This window comes from Falco peregrinus, chromosome 8 (assembly GCF_023634155.1).
Source record: "Falco peregrinus isolate bFalPer1 chromosome 8, bFalPer1.pri, whole genome shotgun sequence".
Lineage (NCBI taxonomy): Eukaryota > Metazoa > Chordata > Aves > Falconiformes > Falconidae > Falco > Falco peregrinus.
The window spans coordinates 65,284,168-65,305,074 of NC_073728.1; the positions used below are offsets into that span (position 1 = coordinate 65,284,168).

At 44.1% G+C, this 20,907-nt stretch overlaps 2 long non-coding RNA genes across 6 annotated transcripts; both read left to right on the top strand.

The window, feature by feature from the left end:
• The first annotated feature begins 197 nt into the window (after positions 1-197).
• Positions 198-17,890, top strand: LOC114011132 (uncharacterized). 5 transcript variants are annotated; one of them, XR_008748520.1, is made up of 8 exons: positions 198-335; positions 2,522-2,757; positions 7,522-8,263; positions 9,211-9,271; positions 11,066-11,137; positions 13,160-13,852; positions 13,941-14,080; positions 17,757-17,890. It is a non-coding gene; the product is annotated as an uncharacterized LOC114011132 (long non-coding RNA). The 5 variants fall into 5 exon arrangements; XR_008748516.1 differs by having other exon boundaries at positions 7,522-11,137; positions 13,160-13,437; positions 13,606-13,852; XR_008748519.1 differs by having other exon boundaries at positions 7,522-9,271.
• A 6-nt stretch (positions 17,891-17,896) lies between these two features.
• LOC129785048 (uncharacterized) lies at positions 17,897-20,898 on the top strand. The gene is made up of 2 exons (XR_008748521.1): positions 17,897-18,075; positions 18,533-20,898. It is a non-coding gene; the product is annotated as an uncharacterized LOC129785048 (long non-coding RNA).
• The last annotated feature ends 9 nt before the right edge of the window (positions 20,899-20,907 follow it).

Below are 20,907 nucleotides of genomic sequence, written 5' to 3' on the forward strand. Positions count from 1 at the left end.
GGGATTGTTTGTATACCTAACAAGAATTGAAGAGGTGTTTTGGTTGATTTTTGTTATTGTTTTCGTTAAAAGTCTTTCAGTCAAGCAGAACTGTTATGAAGCAGAGGATGGGAGTTTTGATCAACCACTTTCTTCCCCAGGCAGATGGTGCCCCAGCTCAGAGCAGCCCCTGCCTATCCCAGGAGTGCTCCACCGTCCTGGACCTTCTCCAGAAGTGTAGAAACAAGTTCAGCCAGACATTACTGAGAAGCAATCCAGAAATATCCTGTGGACAGAAGGGGCAAAGGCAATGTTACTGTTTGGGTAGTTTGGGCTCGTTCCCATCTGCTGTCAAGGTAAACCATCTCCTAACCTTGCAGAAACTTGTGCATCTCCAGCAGAAACAGTGTTTAAAGTGAAGGAGTTACGTGCAGTTTAGCAGAACCCTGTATGATGTGTAGAAGAAAAATAGCCTTCAGTTTTTTTATGCAGTTTTAATTGATTGCTTCAGCTAATCTCTTTTATTTGTACCTACCTGATTACTGTTTTAGCCTGTGTTTTTTAAAGAAGGGTTGAGCATTGGGAAAGTTTTCTTACAAATATGATTAAGGAAATACACAAAATGAAGATGACTAGCTAATGCTGCACTGCTCAGCTGATAGAGCAGAAGAGAGAATAAATGTTAAATGCAATTAAATATAAAACAAATTTTCAGTACACGGCATCCCAATACATCAAGAAGTTTTGCTTGCTTCTGGCCAGGAAAGCATCCTGTTCATAGTGCTTGGAAAAACTAATCACACTGCTCATGCTTATTTACACATTCACAGCTTGCTAGAAAGAGACTGATTTTTTACCATTCGCTTACCCCGTTCTTTGAAGCATTCCTGCTATTTTGGTATCGGCAATGCTGTACCTGTTGGGGGCTCTCATAACCATGCAAGAACACAACCCGAATGATCCAAGACCAAAATGTTTCTCCTTCCCAGACACACCCAATGACCACCTATATATTTATGAGAAAAAAAATGTATTAAGCGCAGAAATGCTCGAATCAAGACCCTTCTTGTTCTCATCTTGCAAATGAGACGGTAGAAGAATGGATTTTTCAGTTTGGGGCACAGCTGCCAGTGGGTCGCAGCCCCACTGCCTGGGACAAGGCGAGGCTGGCACGCTGCCCCTGGGTGCTGAGCCCTGCCGCCCACACTGGGGGCTTCCATCTGCCGGCCGCCCACCTGCCGGCCCCGCAGCCCCTGGCTGAGCAGGCAGGGCAGGGCAGGCTGGGCACAGCTGGCAAACCTGGGGCACCCGCAGGCTGGGACCCTTCTGCAGCGCTGCGCAGAGAGCAGGGAGCCCACCGGCATCCCTTCCTGGGCGGGCAGCGTGGGATCCATGCTCTGCCTGCAGGATTAAACAAGTCAAGTGAGTTGAGGACCTTCCCAAAAACCTCCCCCTAAATTAAAGGCAGAATCCTGAGCAAGGTGGAACATATTCATATACTTCCCGATGAACACTGCCCTGGAAAATGTCCAAGTAAGGATATGCAAATCAGAATTTAGCCCTCCCACATTCTAAAATAATTTAAGAAACCTTAAAAAATTAAATTGCTGTCAATCCTGGATGAAAGAAAAACTAACAGATGCAAGTTTCTCTTAATCAAGTTATTCTCCCAGGAAAATGCAGGAAAAGAGAGGAGTCTACAAGCAGAGCTATTCTTTCTTACTTCGATGTAAAAACAAACAAAGCATCTGGAATTAGTCTGAGTGACACTTACTATAAAGACCTCAGTTATCTCTTCCAAAAAATATTCTAAACTGTTTCAAAAAAATCACAAACCTTGCCAACTAAAGGAAATAGGTCAGAACATTCAAGGTTTAAAAAAAGTGTATCATATGCTGGGGAAGAAAGATGATACTGTGTCATCACACTAAGGTAGAGGCACGTTTTATCTGTAAGAATATGTCAGTGTTCCAATAAAAAACCCCACCTGTAAAGGTAGAGGGTGTATTCCCAAAGCATCTACAAATACTCAGACTGTACCTTGGTGCCTGCAGAGTAGCAATAAAAAGGTGGTTGTATATACAGTTGTATAAACTTCAACAGCTTTTGAAAAGACATGTTAGGATTCAAATAGGAAGGGAAAGGACCATCATTATTAATGTAAAATGAATTGAAGAGAATAGCTTCAGAATAGCGAACGTGCCAGAGTGGGACATGAAATGGGAGGTGGGAAAAGGAAATTCAAACATCATTCCTTACAGAATTTAGAAGCAGAATGGGACGTGGGAATTTCCCCTTCAGTGGAAAAACTGATAGGAAGAGCCAGGAGGAAGGGAATTCTTGGATTATGGCACCAGAAGCATTTAAATTTTCCATTCTCAGGTAGCCCCTCCGTGTTTGATGGGTTCCCAGTGAGCATGTCCCTTTAGCTTTTGCATCACTGATGCTTTCATTTCTCTTCAGTGCTGTTTTCCAGGTGATCTGAAAGAAAACAGCAATGACAATTATATGTAGTTTACCTATTACATTTTTCCATGCTTAGCTCTCAGAGCACTTTGGAGGTCACACCATTTCTGCAAGGAGAACTGAAACGGAGACTGAAAGACAGAGACCAGAGGCAGAACCCAGGCTGGGCTCGCACCTGGTTTAGTTTCTGTTCTCTCTAAGGAGTGATTGGGAAATGCTCTTGTGGTAAGGCCATAAATAACTCAGTGCCAACACACCAGCTCTTGCCATCTCCTGTTCAAGTCAGTGCAACCACGAAGAGCCGTTCATCTCGTAAGTGCTGCTTTTAATATTTCACAGGGGTGTCCTTTAGGCACCTGATTCCATTTCCTTTGCATGGTAAGTCTGGTTTGTCCTTTCTGAATGACGGGTGAGTGCAATCAATTGTCTGTCAGTCTCACCTTGGCAGTCACCTTGCTCATTAAACACGTGTATTTGTTGTGGTTACACGTGAGCTCCCAGATGTGAGTGCAGGTTGTTCAGACCCATGGGCTCAGTCTTCACACCAGCCGTGTGTGTCCTGGTCCAGCCTGCTGCTGTGGTCCAGTCTGCTGCTGTGGTCCAGCCTGCTGCTGGGCAAGAGCTGTGGGGCTGCTGGGCATCAGGAGACATGCTGGCCTGGTCAAAGCCATCTCGGCACACCTGCAGCATGCTTCTGGGCTACAGCATGGTATCCGTAGTGCAGGAAATAATTTTCTTTAACCTTTTAAGCGAAGAGGTCTGAGTTATTGCTATCTTAATATGGCAGCGCTTGTTCTGACTGGCAGTCACCTGGCAGGTTGGCAAATGCATCCTGAGGATTCTTGTTAAGTGAATGATTTTGTAGTTTGTGTCTTTCCCTGTACTTCACTCACCTGACCTTACCTTGACATACATGTAAAACCTGTGTTCCTGAGTCCTGGCCAAAACCAGAGCCCATCTTTCAAAATCTTCAGGAGAAGTTTTTCATTTCTGTGTGCCTCTGTCCTTAACAGCCTGGGGTTGTGATTAATTCTGCGGTGCCAGGCTCTGGCCAGCTCAGAAGCAGACCGAGATGAGCCGCCTTTCAGATGTCACCCCGACTCTGCCTCTGATGACTGGGGGCTTTATGCTACATGCCTTTTTACAAGCATACAATACTGAATTTCAGTTGCTGCTGGCTTTCTGTCCTAAAACCCATTTTCCTTTCTATCAAGGCAGGTTTGTGACAAAAACCTTTCTTTTGGGTTTGGCAGTCATGCTCTGGTGAGTTCAGCTCTGTGCTGGCCACGCTGAGTTTCTGCTGTAAGGCTCAAAGAAGCCTTTCCAGTGAACACTGAATTTTCACAGCAGCATTAGGAATCAAAACTCCCACTCTAGTTTTGGATTTCTAGAACATTATTTATTATCTTTTTCACATATCTAGGAAAAAACCATTGTTTACCAATTAGAAAAAGGATTCTCCAGAATACAGCAAAGCCAAGGAAGGGAATATCAGTGCTGAGGGAAAGCTTGGGATAGCACACGTCAAAGAGAAAGCTGGTTCTTGTGCATGTACCCAGTATTTATGTATTGTCTTCTGTATCCTGTTCATATTTACTGTGAAGTTCACAAAGCAGTGTGTAGATCTTACGCATGTCCTTTAATGTCAGCAAGAATTCTTAAAACCTAGGTGCAATCCAGGGAAGCTTGGATCAGCAGGCTCACCAGCAACTGTGCGAGCAGGGCTGAGCTCATGGATTTGCGGGCACATTTCTTGTTAGTGATTCAATTAACTGAAACCAACCACGGGGAAGGGGAGAGCTGCTGGCACAAGGCAAGAGAGATGGTCTCTTCCAGTGAAAAGCCATGCAAACCTTCAGCATAGCTTCATGATGACAAAACAGTGACCCTCCTCCCCTTTTTCCCTTGTTAAATTTAATGCTGCTTTTCATGTTTCACACCAGGATATTAAGAAACAAATTAGCCTAGAAACTTAAATTAGTTGTAATCCTAGTGAGGCCCCTGGGAAGGGATAACCAAGCAAACAAACATCTTAACATTTCCCCAGCCAGGCCAACTGGTGGGTCGGCTCTCTCCAGAAAATTAATCAAATCAGTTGCCCAGAGAAAATTGCCCAAGATGACTTTCTCAGCGTTTACAGGAACTTCTGCCAGGTGTTAATGCTATTTATGTGATGTAGATGAGTGGAAAAATATAAATCATAGAAATAACATAAGGGTTTTAACCACCCTGATAAAGATCTTATGTGCCTTCTAGACAGAGCTCCAGCAGCCGTGTGGCAACTTCAGATGCTTGGTGCAGAGGCAGGACTTCGCTGTTTTGCTGCACAAATGATCTGTATGCTCTGGAGGGTTTCAGTCTCGCTCCAAAGTTCCTTATGCGAGACTATTTAACATCATAAGCCAGCCTAATGGGCTTTAGCATATTTTATGTATCTATTCTCATGTTCCAAACAGGGTGGAGCTAGACAAAATTACAGATTATCGTGTGCATTTTTTGGCCCTTTATAGCAGAAGATCATGCACACCCATCTTAGGGCCATAATAAAACCATAATAAATAAAATACAATCCCCTCTGGGAACCCTTTCCCAGATGTGTCTCCAGTGCGCCAGACCCTGTGGGACAAGGGCACCTGTGACTACCTTGGTTGTGACAGTAGTGCTTATCTTTCAAGGCATGACACATTCAGAAGTGGAGAGGAGGGCTGTTGAGTGTAACATAGCTGATAAGGTTTACTTATGGAGTTTACTGTTTGTGAGTTTTGCTAGCAATTACTGGAGCGAGATAAAAGTGTTCCAGGAAAAGAAGAGCAGGAGAAAAAACAAAACCAGCCTCCAAATATTCAGAGGAGTATCTTAGTTTTAACAGATGCACACAGCATTGATCAAATCGCCACCTGCACTCCCTGGCTGGTACCCTGAATTATACAGTTTCCCTGAGCTTACACAATGCATAAAATACATGTTTAATGAAGTAGTCACTGGTCTGTGGATCTAGGAGGCTAAAGAAGTGGATATATAGCCATATATCCTATAGGATATTTGTGCCCAATGCCTGTTCACAACAGATTATTTGAGAGCAAAAGAGGAAAAGGGACCCATTTCATAATAGTTGCTATCTTTAATTTTTACGTGTTAGGTGGAGTCCCAAAGTGTTCAGAATAAGTTCAGATGCTATCTGGAGTCTTTTGGGGACATGCAGGTCATTGCAGTGTCCTTAGTAAAGCCAGGCATGCTGAGTAAAGGCAGGAGGAGGCTGAGTAATGGCAGCAGCAATGCAGAGGTGACTGTGGAGGGGGATAACAGCCACCAAATACTGGCCAAGACTCTTTCCAAAACACTTGTTCGAAGTTAGCCTGGGCACACGCTCACTGGTTGACGTTCAGGTGCTGAACTGAGAAGCTGTGTGCCATATCACCTTTTGGGGTGCCTGCATCTTGGCATTGACTGCACGGGGACCAAAGGATGACTGCACTTTGCACTTAGCTGTCCTAGGCAGGATAAGGCCAGCCCTGAGTTCATCTGTGCCACTCAGTGTCTGGTTGGGGTCCCTCCCACACTGGAGGGTTGAGATGGTGGGGAAAATGGAAATAAACAATAGGCTTTTCCCCCAAATATTTTTATTTCAGCGTGCATCAAATCCTGTTTTTATAACTTATTAATGATAAATTGATCTCAGGAGATATTAACTCTGTATTTACAGAGCATTTAGACATGCTGGGGGCTATTTTAGATGTACCAGCTGCTCAGTGCTGCTTTAAGTACACAGATGTTCTTATTAGCATAACATTCAGATTCGATGCCCTTCTTATCTGCATCCTGCAAATGCATAAAAACAACGTCACCAGCAGCACAGGAGATCCATGGAGGAAAAGCCCTTTCTTCCCCCTGGGACCTCCCCCCAGGCTGAACTTACAGCAAAGGGCAGCTGGATCATCAGTCCTACTGCTCTGGATCCTCTCTCATGGGTAGGTTACCGCAGTGACAGCAGGTCTGATCCCAGCATCGAAGGGTGCATGCTGGAGGTGATGGAGAGGTTGGGCTTCTTGCAGAGGATATGGTGAAGCTGCAAGGCTCAAGGCTGAATAGCCTTTGGGTTACATGTAAACAACTGAAAATGGAGACAACCCTCTGCTTGGTTTTGTATCAGTTGTGTTTGCATGGTTATTGCTGCTGTGCTTTCCTTTGTGGTGGTTTTTTTTTTTTGCAGCTCTGCTCTTGCCCTTGCTTTGTATTTTTGAGGCGTGAACTGTAATGGGAAGTAATGTTTAGTGGTCTTTGAACCAAAGGAACTGTGACTGCAGATAATGACAGCAAATTGGTGTCTGGCTCCGTGAATTGCATGTTGCAGAAATGTTTCTGAATCACAGTTCAGGACTGGAGTACTACAGAACTGGAAAGGTCAAATCCAAACCCGAGGTGACTCTTTTCTGGCATGTTTTAATGTTGCAGGGAGGTATATCCATCTCTTCCATGACAAAGCAGCAGAAGTCTTGTTACAGCTTTTCTGAATTACCTTGGAATTCTCCCAGGTTTTCATAGTAATATTCAATGTTAAAAAAGTTAACTTAAGTTTTCTTTCCTTATTGGGTATTTTTATATGTACTTTCTGTTGCTAATCATAATGAAAATTGCAGCAATTATGACATATTTATAAAGCAAATGTTATCACGGGGGATATAAAGCCCTTTTACAAAAGAGCTGCTCTCTCCAGGTAGCAGAAGTGTGAGAAGAACCTTTAGCTCCTTATTTTCACTTTTCCATTTCAAGTCCTATCTTGTTTCCCAGAGGAAAAAAAAAAAAATAATATTATTTCAGTCTACCCATGAACACGAGTGTTATGAAATTTCACCAGGAAATCTCCATTCATTTCAGCTCAGCCTCCTAAAACCATCACGCTTCCATGGCATGAAGCTGGACATCTGAACATTTTAGGCCAATATCCGATTTTTTATTTGACCTTCCACTATGCTTTATGGCTTTTAAACAGCTTTGGTCCCCAGCCATTTTCTCACTGAGATATTTAATGTATATGATTTTCCGCATTTATATTTTTGTTCTTCATTTTCCTTGCAGCAACTTTGAGCAATACCTCACAGCATTTGATGCCTGTATTTTAATACCTTGTGGTTTTAGATTGTATGCTTTCGATAACTGGAGGCTTTACTCAAGGGGTCAGGACCACATAAGGAACACAGAAAGGGAGGCTGTTTGGTGTCTCCTCGCTCCCCCATAAGAAGTATCCAGCTCCCCAGTAGAAGTTAAAGTAATGACAACAACAGAACTGGAAATAACTTCAAAGTCAAACTGCTATCTTGTGAAAGATGAGGAAAATGTTGCAAAGAAAATATCAAAGGCTCAAGAAGGATTTTCCTAGGCACTTTGTCACAGAAGTCTTTACTACCCCCTGCAGAGACAATCAAGACTAATGGGAACATTAGTACAGCAGAGGACTACATATCAAAAGAGTCCCTGGAGCAAATAACACCAGTAACTAGAGCATCACTGGCACCATACTCCAAACCACCCCCCTCTGTCACAGAAATGAGTAAAATGGTCGTAAACAGCAGAGAGAAAATTTTTGCCTGGTGACTGCAAATAAGCACCCAGCAGAGCTGTTAAAAGTTGCTTGCTGAAGAGAAAAATATGATTCTTCCAGTTTTATGGGCCATGTTCAGATAGCTCTTACTCCTATACCATAAATCCAATTTTCACATAGATTAAACGGAAAGCCATCACAGGCTCTGCTGAATAATGCACGGGATTGTCAAGCTTCTGCTGCGTGATGTGCACCGAATCAATCCTCTTCCACGCTCAGGTATGGCTTTGCAGTGCAGTGGCTGCCAGCAATAGTGCAACGCTTGCCACCTTGGGTGCTTGGCTTTACAGCAACACTGGCTGCTCTGAGCATGAGAAATGTCACAAATGCCTTCACAGATGTGCATGTGGGGTCTGGGTTCGTACACAAACTCTTGTTTGGATCATTTACATAGATTTTAAAAATTAATAAAAAAAAAAAAAAGGTTATGTTAGAGTTTAAGCTCAGAAGAGGTGGCTTGGGCAGTATCTGACTCCTCTGGAATAATACTCGGAGGCAGCTGCAGCGGGGTCCAAGGGCAAGTGAGGAGGGAAGTAGATAAAGCATCTCACGTGTGGCATTTGTCGTCACTTTAGAGAGTGTGTCTTTGTGCACCGATGGCAGCAGCTTTCAAAATGCCTGAGTTCACCTGTGGTGGCAAAGCTGGAGATGCTTCCAGCAGCTGGTGGCTGTGCTTGTGGGGAGCTGTTGCTCTGCAAAAAAAAGCTTTTTCCAGGTGTAGCATTAGGCACTGGTTCCTGTCTCAAAACTCACAGTGTCCTGATTGGTCTCTCAAGTACTTTGATGTTTACTGATACCACCACAAGTGTGAAAAACAGAGCTTGAATCTTACTGATTTGCAAGAACTTGGGAATATTATGAATATGAAGTATGCTGTGCAGGGGAAGGTGGTGTCACATAAAGTATGCTGTGTGCCATGATTAATGCTAAATGAAGATAAATGCCACTGACTGTTAGGCATTTCAAATAAACAACCCCAGTTAGCAGATGCAGCAAAAGGTACTCTGAGTTTGCTCCTCACTATATTTAGATCAAAGGAAAAAATCCACTCTTTAAGTAAACACTGCACGATATACGTAAGATATTGTATCACATATGGGGCAGCACCTCAGTCACCCAGCTATCAACATTTGTGTATTTTTCTCAATTTTGTTTTTGTCCTGAAGGTCTTATGGGTATTTGAGAAATGTGGTAGGCTCCCCATGCATGCATCCTTTGACGGCCAATGTGAGTCACTTCTCTGAAGGCATGGTTCTACTAGCATTGCAGTCAGTGTAAATTTAATCCTCCCCTGGTTCAACAGCAATGGGGTTGGACTTGTCTGTTGTTCTGCATTCCTGGCATTATTTGCTTCTGGTTTGCACACTTGTGTTTCTGTTATGATGGTAAGTTTGTGCCAATTTGTTCTTGCACTGATTGCTAATGCTCTGTCATGTTTTGCTGGGTGCAAGTACACTGGGGAGTATTTGCCTGTATACTTGTTTCATCGTTGAAAATGCTTTAAGAGAGGGCTTAAAAAAGGTCATCTCTATTTTTATTATTCACACCTATATGTTGAAATTAATCTTCTCATACTAATGTGAAGAACAAAACCCCAGGCACATTAAAATCAGTGGGTTTGGGGGGGTTCCTGCAGCTTCATGTGAGCCAGGCTTTCACCCAGGATTGCCGTACCCTTGTTCTTAAGCCATTTCTACCAGTCAGTGTCTTTGAGGGAGCGATACCTGGTTTAAACTTCTGAAAATGCAACCAGGCCGACTCAGGGCAAGCAACCTTCTGCTAGAAAGCTTTGCAGAGAGATCTGTTTAAATGCCTGCTGTTCTGTGCCCTCCAGTTCAGCGCTGAATACTAAACATGTTTTGTTAAAATGAGAGTGAGCTTGAATGCTTTGGTCCCGAATCTTATGTGAAAATGGGTAGCTAAAAATAAATGTATAGAGATTCCTGGAAGCAACACTGGGATGTGGGTGGGAGAGATGGGCAGGACGTTTCTGAGATGTCAACTCTTTTCTCACTGTGTTGGGCTGAAAAATATAAATTCTAAAAATTTTCCTGAAACGGTATTCAGCATTACACATTTGAGTTCCCAATCAGAGCATCACATTTAGATTTTATCACACTGTAATTTGTTCTGGGTTTGTCCTTGGAACTTCTTTAAACCAGAATTGAGCAACAATTTCTAAAATGTAAAGGCACTTCAAATCAGAATTTTTTTCCCCAAAAAATTAGAGATGTGAGAGGCTCGTCAAAGCTAACTCTTCATCACGCTAGTCATCACTTACTGAGTTGATATTGCCTGATAATAATTTTTTTTTCCTAAAAGTGAGTGGTGAATGGAGAGCGCGTTAGCTATGACTCGGTGCCCTACATTTCCCATCACTTACCTAATCCCCAAGGAAGCACCTGCAGCATAAGGTGTAATTACAAAGGACTTGAATATCCGTGATTGAGATAAAGGCCAGGTCTACATGTGAACACTTGCCAGACACAAATGACTGCATTCATGGAGCAAGCACTTTGATGAGTTCCTCGTGTCCTGGTGCAGGCAGCTCTGGACGTGCCTGTCTGTATGATTTTATGCAGGTAACAATGTCAGCTGGATGTTGACAACAGGAATCAAATTTGTGTGAGGACACTTGCAGAAGGCTGTGTTTTATCGCAGCAACATAGACGAGGCACAGTGCTTCTGTAAATGTTTTATGCCATCTAGATTGCATTTCAGTATAGAGGCTAAAAAAAAAAAAAGTGCAGTAGTAAAAGCTGCTGTGGTCGTGCCACAGTTCTCCACCCCTGCTTCTGTGCCCTCTCAAGTTCTTCCCCTTCCCACCCAGTCCCAGAGCTGTCACCAGCCCATTTCTCTCCTGAACAGATTTAACTCTGTTTCTGTCTGTCATCTCTGTCTCACTATTAGGACCTCAGCTGCTTCCCTGCTAATTGCATCACCTTACATGACATAGGTATTTTCATAACTCCAGTAAAAGCTGCTCATTATTTTACATGGTGATTTCCAATCTGTTGTCAGATTAGTTCCTGGCAACCTGAGTGCAAGCCACTGAAGGCTGGATAGCTTCATACAACTTTAATGAAGCACAAGGTAAGTGGAAATACAATGCAGAGAGGAGGTCAGCAAAACCACTTAATTAATTAAATAAGATAGAATAACTTTAATTTCGATAAGGGAGTATTATCTTTCTGGAAATGCACCTAAATGACAATTCAACTGAGAAGTGACACGTGAGCTTGCATTTAGGTGCATCTCCAGGAAAGATAAAAGTCTCATCTAGCATGTGACAGGAGACATTTCGTTTAAAATGAGACAGACAGTCCACACGCTTTGGATGACACTTGGATGTGTGAATTACAGATAACGTCAGGGCACTTATAAGTGAGCACTGTAGCCTTCTATTTCAGAATGACAGAGAAAGCATCACTTAAGTGTTGAGAATAATTAATTTTTGTAGTTCCCCACAAGACCTTTAAACTATTGCCACAAAATACACTACAAAATTGTAAGCTTGCTTTTTTTTTTTGCTTTTTTTTTTCTGGTTGAAAGGCTGGGGTGCAGCAGTGGGCAAGCTGCACCAACCCACCACATCACACTGCTGCTTGGTGTGAACGTTGCCCTTGTGGAAGTGCTCTGCTCCACGTGGACTCTGCAATGTATCTCGTTCCAGGGTGTCCAAGCCCTCCCTCCCAGCTGCTGTCCCAAAGGCAGGGACAGACCCAGCTGCCACCTCTGCGCCAGCCCTCCCTGCCTCTGAGTTCGGCTGCTTTGCTGAAGGGGTTAATTTGTTTTAAAACACTTGTTCTCACAACTTATCAGCTGACTCCTGCCAGCTGAGTGGAAAAGTGATTTAATTTTCCAGTTTAAGCATGGCAGATGTGTGCGTGGGAGGGCTGTGAGGGAAAAGGGGTGTGTGTGTGTGTGTGTGTTGTTTTTAAGGTGACCAAAATCTGGTCCACCAGATTTAATCTAACCTACTTTCAGCCCTCTGAAGCGCTGAAGGCTGACACAGCACTGCTCACGTGGCAGGGACGTGCAGCAGGGTGACAGAGGTGGGTGGCCAGGGGGTCCCACAGCCGGTGGTCTGTGACAGGGCAGAGACGCAGCCACCCGCGTTGGGGTGGAATAAGCACAAAAGGCAGACAAGCAGGGGCCGGGGGGGAGCTGCTTTTGGCTGCTCAAACCCTGCTCGGTCTTGCTGCAGAATTGGTGGCAGCAGGAACAGGCTCATGTTCTGCATCTTGCAAAAATGCTCTCTGCAACCTGTTCATCCCATTGCAATCCCCTCTCGCCCCTGATGTGCGGCATGCCTCGGCCAGGTGGCAGCAGATTTGCTGGTTATTTGCTTGATTCAGAGTGTGTCTTGCTTCAGCATTCAGTCATGAAGGTCAGAGCTCAGGTTTGAACTTGGCCTAAAAGGTGAGAACCTGTAACAAAACACCGAGTGTCAGTAAGGTTTTTCACTTCTCCCTGTAGGTACAGTCAAGACTTGAATGGTGCCAGCAGGACCGTTGAGCAGGAGTTGGAGGAGAGCTAGATTTTATATTTTGTCCTTTTCTTTCTGTTCTACTTCAACAGGAACAACCAGGTCTAAATACCTGGGATGTAGGCTCCAGTAATTGAAAGGATAATTTGGCATAGGAAATATCCAAAGATAATGTCTCATGTTAATCAAAAACCTGTGATAAAAGAACAGTACAGTCTGTTACTCATCATTAGTCCTATCTTGAACTATGGAGGCTAACGATACCCAAAACAGCAATTTTAGCTGTGGAACACTGAGACATCACAACACACAGCACAGCAGGAGGCAGAACTGCTCACCAACTGCCAGCCCTGTCCCTGCTGCTGCACCCCCACATGTGCATCTACCTTTCCCGACTCGCACCAGCCCCCCCCCCCTGCCCCTACACCGCCTGCTTTTCACACCACCGTGCCGTGCCCTTGTCCAAGGCAGAGGCAGGCACTGTCCTGCACAGCAGGGTGCGACGGCAATGCCGCCTCTGGGGAGGGCAGGCAGCGGGGATGCCAAGGAAAGGCAGGTCAAGGTGTTTCTCTTCAAGGCTTGTAACATGCACCCAGGAATCTAAATTTCTGTGTTACTTTTAACAGCTTATTAGCAGAAGGAAAAAACCAACGATCAAGGATCTCACAGCGGAAGAAATGTGACATTCTTCGAATTACTCTGTGTGGAACAGAGTCTTCCCATCATTTTCCTTTACACTTGTAAATTTCAGCCTCTGCTCTTGAGTTATCCGATGAGGAAACAAGAAGCAGCATTTATGTGGTGACCGAAAAAGACATCGAAAGAGATATTTCTCTACAACATACAAATGAGAATTCATTGCAAACATAATGCAACAACAAAGAATGCAAATGTTCAGATATGGGTAAGTGGCAAATAAATTCAGCAAAGAGAAAGACTGTATATTTAGTGGAAAATGACAGAGTAAGGTGTCTCTGCACACTTCAGATGAGAACCACATTAATTCATTTCATCTTGAATTTCATTTCATATATCAATGCATAACTGGTTTGTCACTATATTTTGATAACAGAGTGCTACATCACACAGCAATGGTTGAATTCCCTGCTCCATACTCATGGCAAATATGAGCATACAGCAGTGCAGCAGTGGCAAGAGAGGGTCATCTGGCTTGGAAATGCTGGGAAAGATGCAGAGCACTGGCTTGCATCCACAGTTCAAAGTACAGCCTGAGGTCACTGATCTGGAGGTCTGCAGCCTGCTCCACCTCACTGGAGATGTCCCAGAGCAGGACACAGAGCCTTTCCCGCGCCCACATGGTAAGTGCTCAGCTGCCTTAGATCACAAGGAGAGCAAAAAGGGGAGGTGGTGTTAAGGTTTACTTTATATCTGTAAAACATTTTAAAGTCTCCTAGGTTGCTGTGGAATCACGCACTGCGAGCACATGGTACCAGCCCAGGAGTGAGCTGCACCCTCATGTGCCAGTATTTGCTTTGCAAATCTCCTGAGCCAGACCATGATGCTCTGCACCGGAGAGGCTTTGGTAGGTCCCTTTAACATGTCTCAGCGATGCAAGGGTTGGAAAGGTGATGTGGTTTTGGTTTTTTCCTTTAAATCAGTACAGGAACTGCTACTGTACTGTTGCTATGCTAAAAACTGTCACTCAGTGGTTTGAGGAGCTTGGTTTTTCTCTACTCCTTTTAACCTTCTCTGTTTTGCAAATTAAAAGAAGTTTTCCTATTTGATTCATCTTCTACTTCAAATAAGGAACATTTCTGCTGGGGAAAAACTCTTCAAACTGCTCAGAAATTGAGCAGCAAATCAATGGCAGCTTCAGAACAAGTTAGCAATGCTGAGAAACTGAAATGAAGTCATGGATTGATGGGAAGGTTTTCAGAACGACACACAAGTTGAAACCACACTGTTGAGGTTCAGATGTATGGATATTAGCCTCTGAGAAGCTGATTCTTCCCTAACTGGCTTAGAGAATTGACAAACTCTATGAGAAGGCAGCTATATGTTGTTCCTGAGACTACCCAATTCAGTACCCATGTAAGCACATTCCAGATTTTCAAGCACCAGATAAAGCCCTGCTGATGGCTTGCCTCCAAGCCCGATATGAAACATTTGCTTACCTGCCTGGTTTCAGACAGGAGTAAAAACCCTCCTTTTGCTTATTCATGAGTAATATATTTATGTGGAAGCAGAATATGTGGAAACCAGCTTTTTAGGTGCTCTGAGAGCCATCTTCCAGCCCCAAGAAAAGTAAATCTTTGGGGCTGAAGATATACAAAGAGATACACTGCTGGTAATCAGGAGTAAATGAAGCATTAAGAAGGAACCAGCTGTCCAGCAAACAGAACTGCACCATCCATGTCCATGAAGAGTGAGGGTGCACTCGCAGCAGCAGTAGCTTTTCTGTTCCTTCCTTTCTTTTTTTGGTTCTACCTTGCAGCACCTGAAGCCAAATGAGAGGGGAGAAATGACAAAGGGATTTGAGTCTCAGTACTTATGGCTGTAGTATTACATGTAGGTTTCCCAGTGGAGAAAGCACTGCAATGTATCTTCTGTACTTTTAGGGTAAAAGGACCATTGAGCAAAGATTAACCATTCTGGAGCACTAACACTGCATGAAAAGGCATCATTATATTTGGCAAGTGCTGCTTTCTGTCGACAGCAGCCTGTTATTTGACTATAGTCATTTATTTTTGTTAAATGAGGGGTACATTTCCATGCAATACATTTTTAAAGTGTTAACCTGAGAACTGGGATATATTTCAGGGGACACAGGGGCTATTACCTGTTTTGCCTGTCTCTTTAATATGTACTGCTTATCACTCCATCCTTTTTCATGCTGAAGCTTCTTTGGAGTGGCTGACACCCTGTATTTGCAGGTCAGGCAGCAACAGAAAAACGGTTTCCTTAAGTACTCACTTAGGAGCAGGATATGGAAATGATCCAATTAATCATCTACGATTTCTCTTATTTCTCTTAAGCACAATAGAATGAGATCACAGTGCTCATGCAAAGGAAAATCTTTTGATGATGGTGCTTAATTTTGTTGAACAGTTTCAGCGCTATCATAACCTGTCTCTCCTGTACCTGGTGGTTCATTCTCAGGCTTCGCTTCTTCTCCCTAGTCCCATCATTCGATTAATCCTGCTTCCTTACAGTGGCCCTGAAATGTCATCTTCTGCACTGGCTCAATATGTCTGGTTTGTGATTAATCTGCCTCACGCCTGAGCTCTGAGTCCATTTAAAAAGCCTCAGCAGCCTGGGACTTCCTATGAGGTTTTCCATTTCCTTTCCTTATTTACTGTAGAAAACTGCTGATGGAAGAAAAATGTAAGTACCCCTTTTGCTCATGGAAAACACATCAGAAACTGAATAGAGCTTCAAGGAGTAGCTGAAGTCCATCTGGCTGAAACAGGAAGGCAGAAATAGAAAGGGGAAGATGAGAGTGAGAACCTCTGAATTTTTATCCCAAGATACCCCCATAATAGGCTGAAGTACTGAAATACCAAACCCTCTGCATCCTTACCCACCCTGGTGTGTGTGGGCCCTTGCTGAAAGAAAGGGAGGGGGAAAGGGCAGAGAGGATAAGCAGGGGTTATATAAAATTTTAACTCATGTCAGGTTACCACCCAGAAACCTGTATCTTCTCTCCTCCCTCCCTGAGCTGGGTTATTCCGAGTTGCTCGTGCTGGTGCTGCATTGCAAAGCTCCAGCATCTTCACAATGAGATACGGTCCAGCACGTATGGATCTCTTCTGGAGTCAGGAGATGCTGGAGCAAGTTTCCATTCTGCTCAGCCTGCCTCTGTGACCTTGGCAAGCCTCCTCATGTGACTGTTGTTCATCTGCAAGAGGGCAGCACCACCTCACTGCCTCCTGCTCTGGGCGCAAAAGCACTCAGGGGGTGCAGGTGCTCACATGCAGCACAGTGCAATGATATTATATAAAAGTTTTCTGCACTGAAATACTTGGAAGTGACTTAAAAAGCAAACAATATTTTTATGGTTGGATGTGTATCACTGTATCACAGAAGTATGTCATGACGTAAGTAACAGTTATAAAAGCAGCACTTTGAGCCTATTTGACAGTAAATGTTTTGTGGCTATTCTGTGTTTCTCCCCCTTGTGCTTTAAACACCTGAGCTTTGTCATTGTTATTTATGAGCATCTGAGCTCTGGCAGGGTGTGCAGAAGTGTGCCAGGTGAGAGGGAGCAGCCCATGCCTCCCTGGGCAGCGCAGGCTGGGAAGGTGGGCAGCGCAGGACACTGCTGCGTCAGAGCTCGGGCAGTCCCAGCTGCTTTCCCATTCCACGGCAGAATTCAACCTGGACACCCTGTGTGAAGGAAGGCGTCAGGATCAGGTGAAATACAGTAGCTCGCTTTCAAGCATTGTAAATTTTCAGGTGGGCAGAACTGCATGGATTGCCCTTTACCCAAAAATGTCACTTGTCTATTACAGAAGAGTAGCATTTGTAAAAAGCTTTGACCTGGGTAGCCTCCACACGCAGCCTCTGACCAGTAACAAAGCAGTGTCTCACGGGGTACGGAGGCAGCAATAAATTGTATGTTGGCACTGAACAATATTTAATATCTGCTGCATTCTCCTCTATATAGGAGGGTATTTACTGCAAGGGAATATGCTGGCAATTGTGAATAATTCAAGTAGCCAAAGGCACTTTTAGATACAGGCTTACGTACTGCAGACTCGCAGCCGTTTGTGAGATCCCCTTCTTCAGTTCTGGTACCCACCAAAGCCGCCTTCTCTTTGTGAGGATATAGTGCACATCTACTAAATTATGAAGCTGTACCTTCTTCAGCTTGTGATTAGATTCACTTTTACCCCAGAATGCCATTTAAAAAAGAAGCCTATGTGATCCTGGAGAGAAGCATGAAAGTACACATAGGAGACTTGTCACAAACTGCTCCCTTCCTGTGTCACCACACACACGGGGCGTGACTGCTCCTGCTAGTTGAAAATAATTGAAACAGGTGCCATATTAATAAGTCCTCACTAAAACACCATTTGATCTGCTCATGAGAAATGCTTCACATGGAGCACTTTCTGTGACCTGGCTCTCAAGTGCCTTCCAGTCTCCCTTGCTTCTTGAGCACATTATGCACATTGCCAGTGGAACTTCATATTATTCCTAGCTTGCTTTTTGTACCTCAAAGTGTCTAAAAAGAGACGTCAATATCCCTTTTCTCCCTAGATCTGGCCAGGGAGTGCTGCTTTCTAATAAGAAGCCCCTGCTCAAGCAAGCTGAAAAAAAACCACCAACCAGCAGGTCTACAGACAGGCAGGCAGCTGGGAGGATGCCCTGCCTCCAGCGCACTTGCTGCCATGCCTGTGAAGAAGGAAATGGCATTGCTCCCCTGTATTTCTGTGTTCTTGAGTTCTTCATGAGTGACATCAGCAGGGAGCATTTCTGGCTGAAAATGCCTGGGTACAAACCCCTCCACCAGAGTCTCAGCCTTTGCACGGCCAGCAGCTTCCCACTCCATCTTGATATTCTGCTGGTGTAGCAGTCTGTAAGTACTCACTAGTTCTTCTCATATCATTACTAGGCTATTAGCTGCCTCTGAACTGTGTAATTGAGACAGGGCAGATTATGCATACACACGAGAGGTTGCCTTGTGTCCTCGCCTTCCCCCAGACCCGCTGGCACGTGTCCTGCCGGTATGTGTCCCCTGGCAGTGGCCATGGCTGCCTCATCCCACACCACCACTTGTTCTTTGGAACTGGTGTCACGTGGTTGAATGGGCATAAAGACAGGAGAATAATGAAAGCTGAATATTATAATGACTTTTCACATGAATTTGTACCAAATTTTGTGAGGAATGATGGATAACTTCACAAATAGGTTGCAATAAACCAGATGCTTATTTAATAGGAAACAGAAGAGCCAGGTAAGCCTTAATTACAAAACTCTTTTTTCACTGAAATATCAATGACCCAAGTATTTCTATTGCTTTTTTCTGTTGGCAGACTCATAAGCCAGAAGAAACCACTGTGAAGTGTCAACTTACTTCTCAATAGCACAGGGACAAAATACTTCCCAGCCAAATCCAGTCTATCAAATGATGTGCTGCAGAACTACAGGGTCTGATCGGAGGTGATCTTCCATCCTGCAGCACCAGGGGACGCTATGGAATGTAAACACATGGGGTTTTTTTATTAAAAGTTTCAGTAAAAAAATAGAATAAGAATGTGAAGCCTGGGCACAGATGGACAGAAATATTAAGAAGCGTCCATTGGTCCTGGATATATTTTGAGCACTTTTCCAATTTATTGTTTTGTGAAAGTAGGATGCAAGTGTCTAAACACAGGTGTGGCTGTAGTTTACCACATGCAATGATGCCTTCTGGTCAGCCATGTACCAGAAAATAGAGGAAAAATAACAGTGCTTGCCGAGCAGTGGTTTCCAAATGATTGCTTGGGCATTTAAATAATTAGGTCTAGGAATTACAGCAGGGAATGACATGCCAAGGTGCCTAGGAAGAGCTGGTCAAAACATTTGTTATGAAAACAGGAAAAATCTATTGCAGTATATTAATTTTTTTCCCTCTGGGATACATTTAACACTTCTTTGAAGTGTTAGCAATAGAATAAAGAATTTCCATGGAATGTTTCACCAGATGATTAGCTGGGCAATAAACATGTATTTGTTTTGGTGACTTCCTCAGCTTCTGGTCCCTTGTTCCATGCCTGTTACTTAATGGTGACTCAGTAAAAGCCTCTGGGAGCCTTCTCCAGGCGTCATGCTGCAGCACCTCCACGTGAGCCCCTGCCCACAGCAGCAGTCCTTTCTCGGGGGTCCTCTTGTCTTCAGGGCATCTTTATTGTGCTGACCAGTGCCACAATCCCCCACCACCCATGAAGAGGGAGGCTTCCCACAGCAGTCTTCTGTTTAATGACCTCACTCAAACCAGTAGAAAGGAGAAACTGGTGCCGATAGTGAGATCTCACTGGCTGCACTTCCCAGAAAAGGTACCATTTTGACAGAGGGAAACTTCTTCACGGAAATGCTCAGAGAAGCGAATAAAGGCATAAATTTAGCTAAACTGACACTAAAACTTATTTTGAGTCTCCTAAATGAAGGTAAATTGAACCAAGGTCCCCTTGATTCTGAAACCCTTTAGAGATTTAATGATTCAGGTCATTGTTTTGCCTGTTTAATAATGCATTAATTCATTGTGAATTTAAGCTCCACAGACTTCAGGTATTTTTTTGGGGGTGTGACATTTTGTTTTAGTTCTTTGTATGTAGGGAATCATCACACGGATGTAGGGAAGTAGAGAGCAGAGGGAAATCAACCTGCTAGAGGATTTGCAGCAGACCTGCAGTCAAAAGACTTTTCAGATTCATATTGACTCAATGTGTTTTTGTTGCTGTGAACTATGGAGAATACTGGCGGGGTCTGCCAGCTGGAGGGATTTCATATATGCTGTGGATGGGTGAGGTGGGTCAGGTCCATCCCACCCACAGACCATGGCACTGGGGCGGTGAGACCCACACTGATGATGACTGGGGTGCCTGGCACAGCACAGGGAGGGTCAGTGCCATGTCCTGCCACACTGCACCTGCACAGCTTGCTAGGCTGTAGCACGGCTGAACCTGCCACCAGGAAGGGAGATGCTGCTGCCAAGTTACCCCTGCTTAGCAACAGGGCTAAGGCAAAGGCTTACACTATTAAACAGCTCACTTCGTTATGCTCAAACCACTGTTCTCTGTCCACTTTCTGGTTGGTTTTTTGTGGTTTGGGTTTTTTTGTTGTTTTTTTTTAATCTTGCGGAGCTATTTGCTTATCATAGTGGACCATTGTGCTTAAGGGAGCACAGATATTGTCTGCACAGTTTGCTCCTCTAGGCTTTTGCCTTGTTCTTGTCTGCCTGGTACCGCACACTGTTACTGGCTCAGATCAAATACAGCAGAAATGTCTTTGGGATGCAAGTGCACTTTTTCTTTTCTCCCACAGATGCCTACTGGCAGCAATAGTATGAAAGATTTCTCCCTACATAAAACCAAAGTAGAGGTGAGGAGATTTGTTCTGCCAGTGTAGTGATAAACCATGAGAAACCAAGCTCCATCTGCCAGACCCGGCTAGGCAGATCTCCGCCAGCTTTCACATCCAAAGCTGAGACCAACAGCATTGTTGCACTATGTGGGCAGGAATGAACCAGGGAGACATTTCCCAGCATGGGGAGAACAATTCTCTTCCTTTCTCAGGCAGTTTTAAGTATTAGCAACCATGGTAACTGGAATAGAAACGTAACCAGTTTGCCATGCATTCAACTTGACACAATAATCATTGCAGAGCAGTCACGTTAAAAATAAACATGACTTGCACCAGATTCCTCAGC